The sequence below is a fragment of the Procambarus clarkii genome, chromosome 35 (assembly GCF_040958095.1).
Source record: "Procambarus clarkii isolate CNS0578487 chromosome 35, FALCON_Pclarkii_2.0, whole genome shotgun sequence".
NCBI lineage: Eukaryota > Metazoa > Arthropoda > Malacostraca > Decapoda > Cambaridae > Procambarus > Procambarus clarkii.
In genome coordinates, this window is record NC_091184.1 from 18,010,437 (window position 1) to 18,030,664 (window position 20,228).

A 20,228-nucleotide genomic window follows, 5' to 3' on the forward strand; every position below is an offset into this window, starting at 1 on the left:
CTCTTCCTGGACAGATGTAATAGAACACATGGCCACGTCCCCACCAGACATAAATATCTCTTTGATATCCCCAGAGTCAAACTTAATCTATGTAAACACTCTATGTAAATAAAGGGACCTAGTCTATGGAACTCACTCCCTTATAATGATTTGAAAAGCTGTCCAACTTCTGCCATATTCAAAAATAAAACCAAAAAGTACCTGTAGTACTTTTTAAGTACGAGGGAGTAATGCGCAAAGCGTCCCTCACCTGTGACGTCACAGCGTCACCTGACGCCATATCAACACATCGGCCATTTTGTCGTCAGTTCAGTCATGGCGAGGACTAACCCTTCATGCAAACTGCACCTACTATCAAGAAGAAGAAGATTTTGTGTTCCACCGATAGTATTATCGTAAGTAAGCACTTATATTTTATATTTTATTAAATTAATTGATTCTATTTTTCTGTAATAAAGGTCCAAAGGGTTGTTAAGGAACAAGGGTGTAGCGATACCGACGCTCAGTGCGCTCAACTCACACCAAAGTATCACCTGTGTAGCTTCTGTAATTAGTGTTAATTAGTTATGCTATAAGATAATGAAGCGAGTATAAGATTAACTCGCTACAAGGGTACTGTGTTGGGAGGTGAGGGCTGTTACTGGTGTCTGTGGGGATGTGAGGACTTGTACCAACCACTATCACCACCAGTACCTTGTCTTGCATCCTGCTTAGTATTCCTATTGAGATATGAAGTATTATTGCATTCATATAATTATTCATTCACAGTCATTACTATTTTTATGGGCTATGTTCTGTTACCCTAATGCTTTTTACCCCTGGGCATGTCCATTTACTCTCCAGCCCTTCACAAGCCACTGCTGCACCCCCTCCATGCCCATACTTACTGTGCTTATTCTTACAGGACTGCACTGCATTATGTGGTGCTCACTGCCTGGACACCTTGATACATGCATTATAGGGTTCTGGTAGTTGTTCTACTCACCAAGCCCTTCCAAGGCCAGGCTTGACATGTGAGAGCTTGGTCCAACAGGCTGTTGCTTGGACAGGCCCCTCAGGCCCACATATCCACCACAGCCTTGTTTGTCCGGCACTTCAAAATCAAATGTTTATTTACGTAAGGTACATACATATTTTTAGGTAAGGTACTCTTTATTTGGGTAAATTTATCTTCGTAGCATTTAGTTTTGGCTCGTCTAATTATCTTGGATAGCAATAACGAGTAATTCTTTGAGAATTCTTTGGAGACAATTCCTAACCTATACTTCTCCCAACCTATACTTCTCCCAACCTATACTTCTTCTCAAGGTCATCTTCACTTCTTGAAGATGTTCAGGTTTTATCTTGAAGATGTCAACGGTTGTTCCAGCAATACTGTATTTCTTTTATTGCTGAAAACCTGTTTTCAGCCATAAAAAAATAATCCTGAATCCAGAAAAAAATCCCTTTTGTATCATCTGGAAATTTTCAAATATTGCTGATCAAACCTGAGTCTAAATTATTTGTATATATTATGAATTACAGAGGTCCCAGGACAGGGTTTTTAGGCACTCCACTTACATTTTCCCACTCTGACTTAACCCCCATTTATACAAACTCAGTCTTATCTTTTAGCTAATAATTTATTGTACACACCATACTCAGCCTGTGTAGGGTAGTTTATTGTGCATGTGTAGTATATATATTTGTGTAGTATATTTGGTATATTTAATGCCTCTAACCTCTCCTCATAGTTCTTGTCCTTCAGTTCTGGGAGCCACTTAGTAGCATGTCTTTGCACCTTTTCCAGTTTGTTTATGTGCTTCTTAAGATATGGGCACCATACAACCGCTGCATATTCCAACTTTGGTCTAACAAAAGTCGTGAACAATTTCTTGAGTATTTCGCCATCCATGCATTTAAAAGCTCTGAATATTATCCTTTACCTGCAATTGGTTGTTGCTGTATTTATAGAATATGATTTGTTCTACTTTACATTTGTTTGTTCCTTTTTTTCAAAATTTCTTTCTGCCTCTCTCCTCACTGCCGTGAAGTTGTTTCTCTTTGTATTACTGCTATGTTTGGGGGTTTGGCCTCTTCGTATATTGATTCCATTTTTGTGTCTTTTGGTCTCTGTCCGTCTTGAAATTTCAGTTGAACAAATCCTGTTTCCTAGTTCTGCATCTTTGTTTTGGTATAAATGTTTTTGTTCCTTTATCATATATTTCACAAAATTGACATACTGTGCATTAATTCATCTCAATTACTTCCTTTCCTAACGGCAAGCCTTTCCAGTAAAATTCTTTGAATTCTTTTCTGACTTCTGGCCTAATGTTTGTTTTATCCTAGTGTGTTTGATGCCTAGCGTGTGTCTGGTGCCTGTTGTGTTAAACCGAAGATAAATGCATAAGTATAGGTCAGTAATTTCTCCAGCTTTGAAAGGGGCTTTCATTATGCAGCAGTATTCCACTCTAGAGAGCACTAGCGTCTTGAAAACTATCATCATCGGTATAGCATCTCTAGTGTGAAAAGTTCTTGTTATCTATCCTGTCATTTTTCTTGCAGTTGTGACGGCTACTTTATTGTGTTCTTTAAATGTAAGGCCTTCTGACATCAGTACACCCAAATCCTTTACGTTGCTTTTCCGTTCAATGTTATGATTTGACTGAGTTTTGTAAGTGGTTTCCGTTTTTATATTTTTTATTTTTTCCGTAGCGCATGAGCTGAAACTTATGTTCGTTAATCACCATGTTATTTTCTGTAGCCCATAGAAAGACCTGATTTACATCTGATTGGAGGTTTGCTGTGTCCTCTATGTTGCCTACTCTCGTGAAGATTCTAGTGTCATCTGCAAAGGATGATCAAGTACTATAGGTTGTGTCCTTGTCTATGTCCGATATGAGGATGAGAAAAAGTATTAGAGCAAGCACAGTACCCTTGGGGACTGAGCTCTTTACGGTTGATGGTCCAGATTTTATTTTGTTGACTACTACACATTGGGTTCTATTAGTCAGGAAGTTGTATATCCATCTGCCTATTTTTCCGGTAATTCCTTTTGAACGCATTTTATGTGCAATAACACAATGGTCACATTTGTCAAAGGCTTTTTTTTGTCAAAGCGTTTTGTTTGTCTTCCATGGCATCTAGTGCCATGTCTCCATGGCATCTAGTGCCATGTCAGAGTGGTCCAGCAACTGTGATAGGCAAGAGCGCCCTGTTCTGAAACCATGTTGTCTGGGGTTATGGAGATGCTGTGATTCCATGTATTTTGTGATCTTACTTCTTAGCATTCTCTCAAAGATTTTTATGATGTGCGATGTTAGTGCTATCGGTCTGTAGTTTTTTGCCTCTGCCTTATTTCCTCCTTTATGGGGCGGTGCTATCTCTGCTGCTTTTAGTATGTCAGGGATAATGCCAGTATCTTGGCTTTGTCTCCAAAGAATGTGAAGGGCCTGCAATAACGTTTTTTACAGTTCTTGATGAATATAGAGTTCCAAGAGTCAGGGCCTGGTGCAGAGTGCATAGGCATACTGTCTATGGCTTCTTCAAAATCCAGTGGGGATAGGATCACATCTGATTTATGATTTGATGTTGGTATCATATCCATGAAAAATTCATTTGGGTTATCAATCAGATGGATGGAGAGCTACACTCGTGGTGTCCCATTTTCCCAGCACTCTTTGTCATATAATGCTTAGAAACTTTTGACGGTTTTGGCCTCCACCACCTTCTCACCTAACTTGTTCCAACCGTTTACCATTCTGTTTGCAAAAGTGAATTGTCTTACATTTCTTCGGCATCTTTGTTTAGTTCGTTTAAATCTATAACCTCTTGTTCTTGAAATTCCAGGTCTCGGGAAATCTTCCCTATCAAGTTTATCAATTCCTGTTACTGTTTTGTACGTAGTGATCATATCTCCTCTTTTCCTTCTGTCTTCTAGTTTGGAATATTTAATGCCTCTAATGTCTCCTCATAAATCCTGCCCTTCAGTTTTGGTATGAATGTTTGTGTGCCTTCATCGTATATTTTGCAAAATATGGAATACATCTCATTTACTTTACTTTAAGAATATGGTTCGATCAATTAAAAACCCTCTTGTTCAAATTGCAAAGAGACTGAAAGAGATGCAGCATGCTCAATGGATTATATATTAGTGATTATTATTAGGATTATATATTAGTGAATCATATTAGTGATTCAATTATTATGGTCATAAAACAATAAACAAATAGTTTTGGTGTTATTACACTCTATTCACAGGTTATATATAAGTATCTGCATGTTTTGTTCACCATTACAAACCACTAAGTTGGTTTGATTTTTGTTGAGATTGTTATTTATGATAAGATTCCTTACGTTATCTGAGAATGAAGCTATGTTGGTATTGGGAAATCTTTAGATGGCACTTATAGTCAAGGAGGATTTAAGGGATTTACTGGAGAACTTGGCAAAGGTATATTCACAATAGTCATCTCTATTACTAATGAGACTATTGCAGATGAAGGTATCTTTGTAAGATATTGCTATGCCACCTCCTTTTTTTATTAGGCCTGCAGTTGTGAATGGCTTAATTATCAGCCAAGTTGTAGCATACAACATAGCATATATATGTATGTATGTATGTATGTATGTATATATATATATATATATATATATATATATATATATATATATATATATATATATATTATATATATATATATATTTATATTTATATTTATTCATTCAAAATTCGTCAGTGTACTACATTTTTGTTGTTGCTTTTAGGTGATGCTTTTAACCAGTGTACGTGGGTCTGATTGTGCAACCACAGTTCGAAGAATAATGAAGATATGAACAAACGGCCTGTGGTCACTATACAGTCTGGAAGGGCAAAAGAAGAAATTGGCATTTCTACAAAAACAAGAACTATATAATGTTATTTTAAGTAAGTAACCAAAAAATTAAATAATTTTTTTAAAGTTTAAAATTCACTTAAAAATTTAAATTTTAAGTTAAAAATTTTTAACCAAAAAAACTTAATATTTTTCATATTTGGAACCATTCCATAATATTTTCCCAAGCATAAATGATTATATTTCTATCACTTGCTCTTAAGATTGTTTCATTTAATAGAGGTTGGGCATAATTGTTCTCTGCTGCTAATAGAACTGACTGACTTAGCTATAGGAAAATGTAAACTTAATTGGTTTATCCTTTACAGTATTTTGCAGTTTATTTCATGATCCTGTGCTTAATACTTGCATAAATAGTAGATTACAAAATGCATTTTTATATCATTAGTATTGAATAATAATAATGCAAATAATTGACTTATAAATGATGTACAATTAATTGGTAGGTGATATTATATTATTAATATTTTTTCATTCTTGCAAAGCCTTAACAAAGCCATTAACATGTTAATATAAACTTGATCACCTTCCACTTATTTTCTCATGTGCTACCTACATGTACAAAACCTTATTCCTAAATGCATATTTTGTTCTGAAACTTGTCCTTTATATGTTGTGTATCACCATCTCTGGAGAGTTTTATCTGATTGATGTATAAATTACTTTTAGTTTTACAGAATATTATTGTTATACTGAATTTATTATTATATAAATAACTTAATTTTACAGAATCATCTATCAACGCACATCCACAAGTTGAGGAGGAGGATGTGACCTTCCAGATTTCTCAAGTACTGAAACATAGACCAAACAGGCCTGGTGGATCTAGGTACAAGGTAAAATAATTTAAATTTTTTTTTTTTTTTTTCCTAATTGTCCGATATATATATATATATATATATATATATATATATATATATATATATATATATATATATATATATATATATATATATATATATATATATATATATATATATATATATATATATATGTCGTACCTAGTAGCCAGAACGCACTTCTCAGCCTACTATGCAAGGCCAAATTTGCCTAATAAGCCAAGTTTTCCTGAATTAATATATTTTCTATAATTTTTTTCTTATGAAATGATAAAGCTACCCATTTCATTATGTATGAGGTCAATGTTTTTTTATTGGAGTTAAAATTAACGTAGATATATGACCGAACCTAACCAACCCTACCTAACCTAACCTAACCTATCTTTATAGGTTAGGTTAGGTTAGGTAGTAGAGAAAGTTAGGTTAGGTAGGTTAGGTAGTCGAAAAACAATTAATTCATGAAAACTTGGCTTATTAGGCAAATCGGGCCTTGCATAGTAGGCTGAGAAGCGAGTTCTGGCTACTAGGTACGACATATATATATATATATATATATATATATATATATATATATATATATATATATATATATATATATATATATATATATATTTATATATAGGCGGAGGTTTCCACACTGCAGTCTACACAAAGGAAACAAACATAGGAATGTGCCTAAATGCCAACAGCGACTGCCCTGACAGGTACAAGAGGAGTGTTGTTAACGCATACGTCGACCGTGCTCTCAGCCACAGCTCAGAATGGAAGCAAGTCGACGAAGAACTCTGTAGGGTAAGGCAGGTTCTAGTCAATAACGGCTTCTCCAATGGTTTCATCGAAGACATCATAAGAAGGAAAGTGAAAAGCCATGCAACCTCCGAAGAGACAACTAACACAACACCTATACCCCCTATTAGACTATTTTACAGGAACTTCTTTTCCACAGCTCATAAAACAGAGGAAAGGGTCCTGAAAGATATTGTTAATAGAAACGTTATCCCTACAGACAAAAATCAGAGGATACAACTGACGATTTACTATAAAACCAGAAAAACGGCCAGCCTACTCATGAGAAACTCTCCAGACACGAAACAGAACGCTTTAAAAGAGACTAACGTCGTCTATGCCTTCAAATGCCCACTTGGGGACTGTAAGCTCCAAAAAACCCAGTATATAGGCAAGACAACAACATCTCTTTCTAGGCGTTTAACGATGCATAAACAACAGGGCTCCATTAAGGAACATATAATCTCTTCCCATAACCAAACCATCGCCAGAGAAATCCTAGTAAACAACACAGAAATCATCGATAGATACAGCGACAGCAGGCGGCTTGACGTTTGCGAGGCACTACACATCAAGAAGTCAACACCAGCAATCAACAGCCAATTATTGCACAACTATATTCTACCCACCTCAAGACTCCGCTCCAATATAGAAGCATCAAGAAATATGGACCAATAGGCTTTCTACAAACACTTCTATTCAATACCCATTTTTTCGTGTTCTGTCTTGTGTTGATACTTTTAATACCCTATTAATATCCTCTAGTGTTCTGTCTTGTGTTAATGCCACATCATCCTTCCCACCTCACTCAAATGTAATGCCACATCACCCTTCCCACCTCACTCAAATGTAGATATAAAATCAGGGAAACGCAAGTTCTAATCAGTTGTGTATTTGTGAAGTCTTTGAAAATGTAATAAGTTTTACGAAACGCGCCCGTGTCGCGTCAGACTAGAAATAAAAATGAATTTTGGAGAAGTGATTTTTGATTTACCTCCAACAGTGAAGCATAATGTACGAAGGATTGAGAAAATTCGTGTTAGAATTATTAATCTTACTTTTTCGGTCATATTTAATAATATATGTCTACAGGAAAGACTGCTACCAAAATATACTAATATATATATATATATATATATATATATATATATATATATATATATATATATATATATATATATATATATATATATATGTCGTACCTAGTAGCCAGAACTCACTTCTGAGCCTACTATGCAAGGCCCGATTTGCCTAATAAGCCAAGTTTTCATGAATTAATTGCTTTTCGACTACCTAACCTACCTAACCTAACCTAACCTAACTTTTTCGGCTACCTAACCTAACCTAACCTATAGAGATAGGTTAGGTTAGGTTAGGTAGGGTTGGTTAGGTTCGGTCATATATCTACGTTAATTTTAACTACAATAACAAAAAATTGACCTCATACATAATGAAATGGGTAGCTTTATCATTTCATAAGAAAAAAATTAGAGAAAATATATTAATTCATGAAAACTTGGCTTATTAGGCAAATCGGGCCTTGCATTGTAGGCTGAAAAGTGAGTTCTGGCTACTAGGTACGACATATATATATATATATATATATATATATATATATATATATATATATATATATATATATATATATATATATATATATATATATATAATGTGAGTGTGTGTGTGTGTCGTACCTAGTAGCCAGAACGCACATCTCAGCCTACTATACAAGGCCCGATTTGCTTAATAAGCCAAGTTTTCATGAATTAATGTTTTTTCGACTACCTAACCTAACATTTTCAGCTACCTAACCTAACCTATAAAGATAGTTTAGGTAGGGTTGGTTAGGTTCGGTCATATATCTATATTAATTTTAACTCCAATAAAAAAAGAATTGACCTCATACATAATGAAATGGATAGCTTTATCATTTCATAAGAAAAAAAATAGAGAAAATATATTAATTAATGAAAACTTGGCTTATTAGGCAAATCGGGCCTTGCATAGTAGGCTGAAAAGTGCATTCTGGCTACTAGGTACGACATATATATATATATAGTGTGTGTGTAAATACCTAAGTGTAGTTACAGGATGAGACCGTCTTCCCAGCACTCTTTGTCATATAACGCTTTGAAACTACTGACAGTCTTGGCCTCCACCACCTTCTCACCTAACTTGTTCCAACCGTCTACCACGCTATTTGCGAAAGTGAATTTTCTTATATTTCTTTAGGATCTGTGTTAAGCTAGTTTCAATCTATGACCTCCTGTTCTTGAAGTTCCAGGTCTCAGGAAATCTTCGCTGTCGATTTTATCAATTCCTGATACTATTTTGTATGTAGTGATCATATCACCTCTTTCTTCTGTCTTTTAGTTTTGGCATATTTAATGCCTCTAACCTCTCCTCGTAGCTCTTGCCCTTCAGTTCTGGGAGCCACTTAGTAGCATGTATTTGCACCTTTTCCAGTTTGTTGATGTGCTTCTTAAGATATGGGCCAACTTCTGTTGTTGGGCACCACACAACAGCTGTGCATATTCTAGCTTTGGCGTAACAAAAGTCATGAACAATTTCTTTAGTATATCACCATCCATGTATTTAAACGCAATTCTAAAGTTAGAAAGCGTAGCATAGGCTCCTCGCACAATATTCTTTATGTGGTTCTCAGGTGATAGTTTTCTATCTAGAACCACCCCTAGATCTCTTTCTTTATCAGAATTCTTTAAAGATTTCTCACATAATGTATAGGTTGTGTGGGGTCTATGTTCTCCTGTTCCACATTCCATAACATGGCATTTATTAACATTAAATTCCATTTGCCAAGTGGTGCTCCATATACTTATTTTATCCAGGTTTTCTTGAAGGGCATGACAATCATCTAAATTTCTTATCCTTCCTATTATCTTAGCATCATCAGCAAACATGTTCATGTAATTCTGTATACCAACTGGTAGATCATTTATGTAGACAATAAACATCACTGGTGCAAGAACTGAACCCTGTGGTACTCCACTTGTGACATTTCTCCAGTCCGATACATTGCCTCTGATTACTGCCCTCATTTTTCTATCAGTCAGAAAATTTTTCATCCATGTTAGAAGCTTACCTGTCACCCCTCCAATATTTTCCAGTTTCCAGAACAACCTCTCTATGTGGAACTCTGTCGAATGCCTTTTTTAGGTCCAGATAGATGCAGTCAACCCAACCATCTCTTTCCTGTAATATATCTGTTGCTCGATCATAGAAACTGAGTAAATTCGATACACAGGATCTTCCAAATCGAAAACCATACTGTCTGTCTGAAATTATATCATTTCTCTCCAGGTGTTCTACCCATTTAGTTTTAATTATTTTTTCCAATATTCCAATTCCAATTTTTTCCAATAATGTGTGTGTGTGTATGTATATTTGTGTTGTTGAATATGACCGAAAGTCATAGTCTTTCTGCCCCTCTCCTTACTGCTATTGTTGTTTCTCGCATCTTTGTATTGCTTGTATGTTTGGGCAATTTTTCCCTTTTTCCTAGTTCTGTATCTCTGCTTTAGTATAAATTTTGTTGTGCCATTATCATATATTTCACAAAACTTGACATACATCTCATTTACTTCATGTCCTAACAGCAAGTGTTTGTCAAATTCCTTAAGGAAATATCTGAGTTCCCCATAATGACCTCTCCACAAGTCAGGTTTTTCAACTGCTTCAAGCTCATTTTCTTCCAGATTATAATGCATTGCATACTTTATTCCCAAAAAGACATGGTCACTTTTACCCAAGTGACAATGTCACTTGGGTAAAAGGAGGGAGGTACTGAAAAGAGGAAAAGGGAGGTACCAAAGGAGGGAGGTACTGAATGATAAATATATCTTTCTCTTTCCTGGTAAATATAATATCCAGCATGGAGGGAACATCCCCTTCCCTCATCCTCGTAGCTTGTTTAACATGTAGAAACATGAATGTTTACAGGGTGAGGTTTACGAAATTATATATATATATATATATATATATATATATATATATATATATATATATATATATATATATATATATATATATATATATAATATATAAAGTTTGTGTGTGTGTAATTTATATAAATAAATAATTATATATTTTGTTAATATCTTTTCAGGGAAAGCTTGCAAGTACAATTCGTATACAAGAGGGGCAACAAGAGCCAGAGGATGTCTACTAAGAAAATATATAAGTCTTTATCCTCACACTCTTGATATATGGTCTTCTCTGGTCTCTTTATTTTCTCTCCTCACAAATGTCCCTTTTTTTTTATTTCTTTTACGTTTCTCTCCTGTTTTTCTTAACTTTTAATCTCTCCTTTCTTCCTCTCTTCTAACACCTCTCGTTTCCTGTCTCTTCTAGCTTCTCTCTTCCTTTACTTTTTATATTTGTGGTATTCATTTATGTCATTTTTATCTTGTATATTTTTCTTGTATTTTTTTCTTATCTTGTGTTTCTCTTCCCCTTCTCTTCAATGATTTCTCATTTCTCTCCTCTCTCTGTTGTTTCTGTTCTGTCTTCTCTCTCCTTGCCTTAATTTTGTTCTGTCTTCTCTCTCCTTGCCTTAATTTTGTTCTGTCTCCTCTCTCCTTGCCTTAATTTTGTTCTGTCTCCTCTCTCCTTGCCTTAATTTTGTTCTGTCTCCTCTCTCCTTGCCTTAATTTTGTTCTGTCTTCTCTCTCCTTGCCTTAATTTTGTTCTGTCTCCTCTCTCCTTGCCTTAATTTTGTTCTGTCTTCTCTCTCCTTGCCTTAATTTTGTTCTGTCTCCTCTTTTGTTGTGTGTGTGTCTTTGTGTGTCTGTCTGTCTCTCTCTCTCTCTCTCTCTCTCTCTCTCTCTCTCTCTCTCTCTCTCTCTCTCTCTCTCTCTCTCTCTCTCTCTCTCTCTCTCTCTCTCTCTCTCTCTCTCTCTCTCTGGCTCTCTCTCTCTCTCTGGCTCTCTCTCTCTCTCTCTGGCTCTGGCTCTCTCTCTCTCTGGCTCTCTTTCTCTCTGGCTCTCTCTCTCTCTGGCTCTGGCTCTCTCTCTCTGGCTCTGGCTCTCTCTCTCTCTCTCTCTCTCCCCCTCTCCTTTCTCTTTCTCTGGCTCTCTGGCTCTCGCTCTCTCTGGCTCTCGCTCTCTCTGGCTCTCGCTCTCTCTGGCTCTCGCTCTCTCTGGCTCTCGCTCTCTCTGGCTCTCGCTCTCTGGCTCTCTCTCTCTCTGGCTCTCTCTCTCTCTGGCTCTCTCTCTCTGGCTCTCTCTTTCTCTCTGGCTCTCTCTCTCTCTGGCTCTGGCCCTCTCTCTTTCTCTGGCTCTCTCGCTCTCTCTGGCTCTCGCTCTCTCTGGCTCTCGCTCTCTGGCTCTCTCTCTGGCTCTCTCTCTGGCTCTCTCTCTGGCTCTCTCTCTCTCTCTGGCTCTCTCTGGCTCTGGCTCTCTCTCTCTGGCTCTGGCTCTGGCTCTCTCTTTCTCTCTGGCTCTGGCTCTCTCTCTCTCTCTCTCTCTCTCTCTCTCTCTCTGGCTCTCGCTCTCTCTCTCTGGCTCTCATATTTCATTTGATTTAAAAATGTCTGAGATTTTTACTTAATCTAAGTTATATTGCATGGTGCTAATATGAATATTATACATGACTTTTCTTTTCTTTCTCTCTCTCTTTCTCCCTTTCTTTCTTTCTCTTTCTTTCCTTCTCTCTCTTTTTCTTTCTCTTTCTACATGAATATTATACTTGACTGTTTACATTCACTTGTAGATTTTTATTTTTAGTTAATTAGTCCTAAACTTTTGATTAATAGATTTTTATTATTAGTCATAGAAAAACTATAGTGTTATATGTATACTCGGAAAATTTTACTTGTTTTAGTTTTAAGTAACAATAACTGCTTATAACGTCAGACTGATCTCAGCATGACATGAATCACAGGCTGCTTGATCACAAAATCTATTGTGTTCACATATTGCATATATAGATTTTTATAGATTTTTAAATTTTTACTTTTATATTCTGTTATAGATATAGTCTATATATTTCGAGCTATTACATATATTTTGTTGTATTACTCATTCTTAATTAAATAAATATAATATTTTAATTCTCTTTTTGTACCCTATTTATTTGTAATTTGCACATACATATATAGGATGTCCATTTCTTTCTCAGATATGTCTTCTTTCTTTCTCTCCCTTTCTATTTCAGATATGAATTAAAAAATTATTATACCCTAATTTACCCTAAACGTTTTAATGTAGGTAATTAAAAGATTATAAAAAAGTTTTTAGAAATGTTAATTATTTACGTTCTAAGGTTGTATATAAAAGTTCTCAAAAAACCTTTTCTAAACGTAATTATAAACGTGCTGAAAACAATGAAATGTCGTTTTTAGGATGTTTTAAAAACATGAAAATGTTTGCTGGGTTTATAGTTAGGGCTAGTACATACAATGCCTAAAGCCACTATTACGCAAAGCGTTTCGGGCATAAAAAACTTAAATGACTAAAGCTTAATACTAACTGAGCATAAAGAGTAAAATGAAAACATGGAATGAAAACATAGCTGAAAAAGCAGCACAAATACAATTCTGTCGACAAACAGCGCTCTTTAATAATAATAAAAACAAACAGACATTGGATGACATTAGAGGGGTAAGGTAGGTTACAGGGAATTTATTAGGTATAGCTTCGTTTTTATCTTAAACTGGTTGAGAGAGGTACAGTCTTTAACATGGTTGGGAAGGTCATTCCACAATCTGGGTCCCTTGATTTGTAGAGCATTTCTAGTTTGATTAAGTCGTACTCTAGGAATATCAGAACTATATTTTTGCCCGAAACGCTTTGCGTAATAGTGGCTTTAGGCATTGTATGTACTAGCCCTAACTATAAATCCATCACTCTTTGTAAAATCTCTTTTATGTATGTACCTTACCTAAATAAACATTTTTATTTTTTATTTTTTTAGTGGCTTTATTTAGGCATTGTATGTACCAGCTCTATCTATAAGTCCACCAATCTTTGTAAAAATCTCTTGTATGTATGTACCTTACCTAAATAAACATTTATTTATTTATTTATTTATTATTTATTTCTGGTGTGGTGCTCATGGGTTCTAGCTGTTACAACCTTCTATGAAGCTTTTGAGGTCAGGATTGGCATTACAGTTTAGCGTTTTATATATATATATATATATATATAATACACATGAGAGTATGTGCAGTGACTTAAATCTAACATATTCAGAGACTTGAGTAGGGGTACCGAGTGATGTCTGGGGCCAGAGTTGGATATTGTCCTAATAGCAGCTTTGTGTTGAGTAATTAGAGGACGTAAATGATTTTGGGTAGTAGAACCCCAAGCACAAATACCATAGCTGAGATATGGATAGATGAGGGAGTAATAGAGAGTCACCAGGGCAGGGCGTGGTACATAATATCTGATCTTATTTATTTATTTATTTATTTATTTATTTATTTATTTATTTATTTATTTATTTATTTATTTATTTATTTATTTATTTATTTATTTATTTATTTATTTATTTATATATATACAAGAAGGTACATTGGGTTTGTGAGAATACATTGGATAGTACAGTATTTACACTCTTGTAAAGCCACTAGTACGCGCAGCGTTTCGGGCAGGTCCTTAATCTAACAGATAATTTTAAGTAGGTAATTTCTATCAGAATTGATAAATGATAAAGATACATTGCAAGAGAAACATGAGATGAGAGAGCTTAGTAAGTATATTAAAGCACATTGTTATATTAAAGCTCTGATTGATTACATTGACAGCTTGATTGGTAATTTAAACAAGATTAATAGACACCATACAGCAGATTGACAGCACATATAAGACAGCAATGATCACAATGGTAAAGATGTTCAGATTGGGTACATAAAGATTGGGAGATTGGGTAGCAATAGATACAGATAAACAAGATTAATAAACACCATACAGCAGATTGGCAGCACATATAAGACAGCAATGATCACAATGGTAAAGATGTTCAAATTGGGAACATAAAGGTTGGGAGATTGGGTAGCAATAGATACAGTGCAATTTTAAGGCAAAAAGTGAAAAACTACGAAGATGAGATTAGGTACATTTTAGTATTGATTTTGAATGATGTAAAAGTTGGACAGCTTTTCAATTCAATAGGGAGTGAGTTCCATAAACTGGGTCCCTTTATTTGCATAGAGTGTTTACACAGATTAAGTTTAACTCTGGGGATATCAAAGAGATATTTATTTCTGGTGGGGTGATAATGGGTCCTTATTACATCTGTCCAGGAAGAGTTTCAGAGCAGGATTTGCATTTAAGAACAGGGTTTTGTAAATGTAGTTGACACAAGAGAATTTATGGAGTGAGATTGTGTTTAGCATGTTTAGGGAGTTAAACAAAGGGGCTGAGTGTTGTCTAAAAGCAGAGTTTGATATTATTCTGATAGCAGATTTTTGCTGGGTGATGATGGACTTGAGGTGGTTTGCAGTGGTTGAACCCCATGCACAGATACCATAGTTGAGATAGGGATAGATTAGTGCATAATATAGAGAGATAAGAGCAGAGTTAGGTACATAATATCTGATTTTGGAGAGTATACCAACTGTTTTAGAGACTTTCTTAGTTATGTGTTGTATATGGGTACTGAAGTTGAGTCTCTTGTCTAGGAATAGGCCAAGAAACTTTCCATCATTTTTATTGCTAATGTTTACATTGTCTATCTGAAGCTGAATTGCATTTGTAGATTTGCTTCCAAATAGGATGTAGTAGGTCTTTTCTATGTTAAGTGTTTGTTTGTTGGTTTACATCCATAAGTGAACTTTTTTTAGTTCATTATTAACAACATCATTTAGTGTATGTGGGTTGAGGTTGGAGTAGATGAGGGTAGTATCATCAGCAAACAAAATAGGTTTCAGAATGTTAGAGACATTAGGCAGATCATTGATGTATATAAGAAATAGAAGAGGTCCCAAGATGCTGCCCTGTGGCACTCCAACGGTTATTGGTAGAATGGGAGAGGTTATATTATTGATGGCTACACATTGGTGTCTATCACTAAGATAGGATTGGATATAGTCCAGTGCATGGCCTCGGATTCCATAATGATGGAGTTTACATAAGAGGCAATCGTGATTAACAGTATCAAAGGCCTTTCTCAGGTCAATGAAGAGTCCAATCGGAAACTCATTTTTGTCAAGGGCTGAGTAAATTATATCAAGGAGACTAATAATTGCATCGTTGGTACTCTTTTGAGAGCGGAAGCCAAACTGACAGGGGCTAAGAATGTCGAATTTTACAAGATAGGAGTAGAGCTGTTTGTAGATAATTTTTTCAAATATTTTTGATAGTATGGGTAGGTTCGATATTGGTCTATAGTTGTTTATGTCTGCCGGATTACCTCCTTTATGAACTGGCGTTACTCTTTGCTTTTTTAAGGATATCAGGGAAGGTATGACACTCAAGGGATTTGTTGAACCGCAGAGCTATAGGTGGCGCAAGGGCATGGGAGGCACTCTTGTATACACTTTCACACGCTGGGATTTCACTGATGTTCCCAGCTTTCGTTTTTAGTGAGTGTATGATGGACACAACATCTGTCGGGCTGACTGGTGAAAGGAGAAGAGAGTTTGGATAGCTGCCTGAGAGATATGTGTTGATATGTGTCTGAGTCTGTGGGATTTTACTTGCAAGGTTGGCACCAATCGATGAAAAGAAGCTATTAAATTCATTCACCATTTCTAAGTCAGATGACGGTGTAAGGCCATCCTTAGAGAGTGTTATCTGGTTGTGGGAGTGTTGTTTAGTTCCTAGGATATTAGAGATGGTATTCCATGTGTTTTTCATGTTGCCTTTTGCTTCTTTGAATCTAGTCTCATAATATGAAAGTTTTGCTTTTCTTATGATACTGGTAAGTACTGATGAGTACCTTTTAACTACTTCCTTTGAAACTAGGCCACTCCTAAATTTCTTTATATATTCATGTTTTTTGTTGATTGATTTAATTATGCCACTTGTGAGCCACGGGTTATTTTTTCTTTTATCAGTTACTTGTTTGGTAAGGAGGGGACAGTGAGTGCTGTAGAGGCTTAGAGTTTTGGATGTAGCGATTGAATAGAGTAGGACTGAGGACACCTCCCTGTGAACTGCCAAGTTCAAAATCTCTCGTTACACTCCTATGCGTGTAACAAACTAGGCTGTTGTAAGAATTATCCAGAGTGGTTTATCGACAAAAGAGAATGGGAAGCTGAGCCGCATGGTGACCTGACCCCCAGGGGAATTCGCGGTGGAAATAACCGACGCTTTGTTCATAGCTGCGTATAATGAACCATCCTATAGTATTCAGTAATTTAGAGAAAATTAGCCTTTATTCATTTTGCATTAAAATTGTATTGTATAATAGTACTGGGTACAATATCAAGAGTATTCTAATTATTGAGTTTAAGTCACCATCAGTGACGTCACGAATCAGATCTAACTTGTAAAGCGGAGTGACCGGCGGTCATAGGTCATCAGGGGTTGACAGGTCTACTATTTCTCAAAGTTTTAATAACCATTTTTGTGATCGGGAACAGCTTTGCCGTTAGATGTTTGTGTAACTTAATTTAAGTAAAATAATTCAACCAGTCTGGATCAATTCAGTACAACAGAGGTTAATTGTTATAACTTAAACCTGGCTAGTAACTTGGTAAAACTTTGACTAGGCGGAAGGATACAATGTTCTGTCTGGGGTAGACCAGACAAGGAAGAGATCAGTGTGGTCACGGAAGCAGCTGGGAGAGGTCAAACATCTTACCTCTCCCCGAGACCAGCCAACATCTAGAGCTGGTCGCCCAAGGTATAGTTGCTATGGTTATGTATAGAAATAGTCTTCTCATTTGCCATTCAGGTCAAGTAGGGAGTGTTAAAGTGATAGGGAGTGAACAGATTTAGATTTTTGTTTTAGTTTTCTTTTAATAAATTAAGTTAATAATTTGCATTTTTATTGTTTCCATTTGGTTATGTGTATACTTGTCCTGGTCACGTGGTCCACACGAGGCAGAGTTGTATTGGGCGCCGATTCTAACATCGAATCGGAATTATCATTACCGTGTAATTTATTCCACACTCAAGGTCATCGTATATAGTGGGGATCAAGCCCCTAGGTTGATTAATTAGCGTGATCGATCCAGACCTCGATCATTGCTCTTCTTTTTACTGGTCTGGTGGTGGCAGCGTAGAGGCGACTCTAGGGTTTTGATCAGAGCTTAGGTCACGTCATACTGGGTGTAGAATCCTAAGTCGGTCAATCGTCTTAGGACCACGTGGCGTGGAGTTGGCTTTGGTAAAAGTTTTGGAGTCCCTTGGTAGAGAATATAAGTAAGAATACGGGTAGAGGGCAAAGAAAGAAGGAAGTAGAGAGAGGAACCCGAACCCGTGTTACAACTAAGATAGGATTGGATATAGTCCAGTGCATGGCCTCGGATTCCATAATGATGGAGTTTACATAAGAGGCAATCGTGATTAACAGTATCAAAGGCCTTTCTCAGGTCAATGAAGAGTCCAATCGGAAACTCATTTTTGTCAAGGGCTGAGTAAATTATATCAAGGAGACTAATAATTGCATCGTTGGTACTCTTTTGAGAGCGGAAGCCAAACTGACAGGGGCTAAGAATGTCGAATTTTACAAGATAGGAGTAGAGCTGTTTGTAGATAATTTTTTCAAATATTTTTGATAGTATGGGTAGGTTCGATATTGGTCTATAGTTGTTTATGTCTGCCGGATTACCTCCTTTATGAACTGGCGTTACTCTTTGCTTTTTTAAGGATATCAGGGAAGGTATGACACTCAAGGGATTTGTTGAACCGCAGAGCTATAGGTGGCGCAAGGGCATGGGAGGCGCTCTTGTATACACTTTCACACGCTGGGATTTCACTGATGTTCCCAGCTTTGGTTTTTAGTGAGTGTATGATGGACACAACATCTGTCGGGCTGACTGGTGAAAGGAGAAGAGAGTTTGGATAGCTGCCTGAGAGATATTCAGATTCAGATTCAGATTCAGATGTTTATTCAGGTAAGGTATATACATACAAGTGATGTTACATTAATGGATTGATATATAGATAGAGCTAGTACATACAATGCCTAAAGCCACTATTACGCAATGCGTTTCGGGCAAGAAAAACATTAATATCTAGAACTTAATACTAATTGAGCATAAAGAATAAAAGATGTTGAGAACAAATACAAATAAAGATAAAAAAAAGGGGGAACATGACTGAAAAAGCAGCACAAATACAATAGGTTGACAAACAGTGTTGGTTACAAAAAAGAAAAAAAAAAGAAAATAACAGACATGGGTTGACAATAGAGGAGTGAGGTAGATTACAGGGAATTTATTAGGTAGTGTTTAGTTTTTATCTTAAACTGGTTGAGAGAGGTACAGTCTTTAACATGGTTGGGAAGGTCATTCCACATTCTGGGCCCCTTGATTTGCAAAGCATTTCTAGTTTGATTAAGACGTACTCTAGGAATATCAAAACTGTATTTATTTCTGGTGTGGTGCTCATGGGTTCTGTTACAACCTTCTATGAAGCTTTTAAGATCAGGATTGGCATTATAGTTTAGCGTTTTATATATGTATAATACACATGAGAGAATGTGCAGTGACTTAATATCTAACATATTAAGAGATTTGAGTAGGGGTACCGAGTGATGTCTGGGGCCAGAGTTGGATATTGTTCTAATAGCGGCTTTGTGTTGGGTAATTAGAGGACGTAAGTGATTTTGGGTAGTAGAACCCCAAGCACAAATACCATAGTTGAGATAAGGATAGATAAGGGAGTAATAGAGAGTCACCAGAGCAGGGCGTGGTACATAATATCTGATCTTAGAAAGAATGCCCACAGTTTTTGAAACTTTTTTTGATATATTTAGAATGTGTCCCTGGAAATTCAGCTTGTTGTCAATGAGAATGCCAAGGAATTTGCCATCTAATTTGTTACAAATTTGGGTATTGTTTATTTTGAGATTTATAAGACTAGAGGATTTATTGCCAAACAGAATATAGAAGGTTTTGTCAATGTTAAGGGTGAGTTTGTTGGCAGTTAGCCAAAGATGGACTTTATTTAGCTCAGTATTTACTGTGGCATTTAGAGCAAGAGGGTCAGGACTGGAGTAAATGAAGGTTGTGTCGTCAGCAAATAGAATTGGTTTGAGGTGTTGGGAGGCATTTGGAAGGTCATTAATGTAGATGAGAAAGAGGAGAGGGCCAAGTATGCTGCCCTGAGGAACACCAATGTTGATGGGTAGGGTGGGAGAAATTGTATTATTCACAGAAACATATTGGAGCCTGTCAGTAAGGTAGGACTCGAGGTATTGTAGGGAGTGTCCTCTGACTCCATAATGATGTAATTTAAGAAGAAGGTTATGGTGGTTGACAGTATCAAAAGCTTTACGCAGGTCCACAAATAACCCAACAGGGAGCTCCTTTTTATCAAGGGCTGTATGAATCGAGTTAAGCATACTAATAAGTGCATCGTTAGTGCTTTTTTTGGGTCTGAAGCCATATTGGCAAGGGCTAAGTATATTGAGTTTGGCTAGATATGAGTAAAGCTGCTTGTATATAAGTTTTTCAAAAATTTTTGACAAGTTTGGCAGGATTGATATAGGTCTGTAGTTGTTAACATCTGTGGGATCACCACATTTGTGGACAGGCGTTACTCTCGCTTTTTTTAGAATATCTGGAAAGGTTTGGAGTTCAAGTGACTTGTTGAAG

General features: G+C 36.2%; 1 long non-coding RNA gene across 1 annotated transcript; it reads left to right on the top strand.

Moving 5' to 3' along the window:
- Positions 1 to 302: 302 nt before the first annotated feature.
- On the top strand, positions 303 to 11,477 carry LOC138371250 (uncharacterized). The gene is made up of 4 exons (XR_011230362.1): positions 303 to 395; positions 4,747 to 4,906; positions 5,604 to 5,710; positions 10,626 to 11,477. It is a non-coding gene; the product is annotated as an uncharacterized lncRNA (long non-coding RNA).
- The last annotated feature ends 8,751 nt before the right edge of the window (positions 11,478 to 20,228 follow it).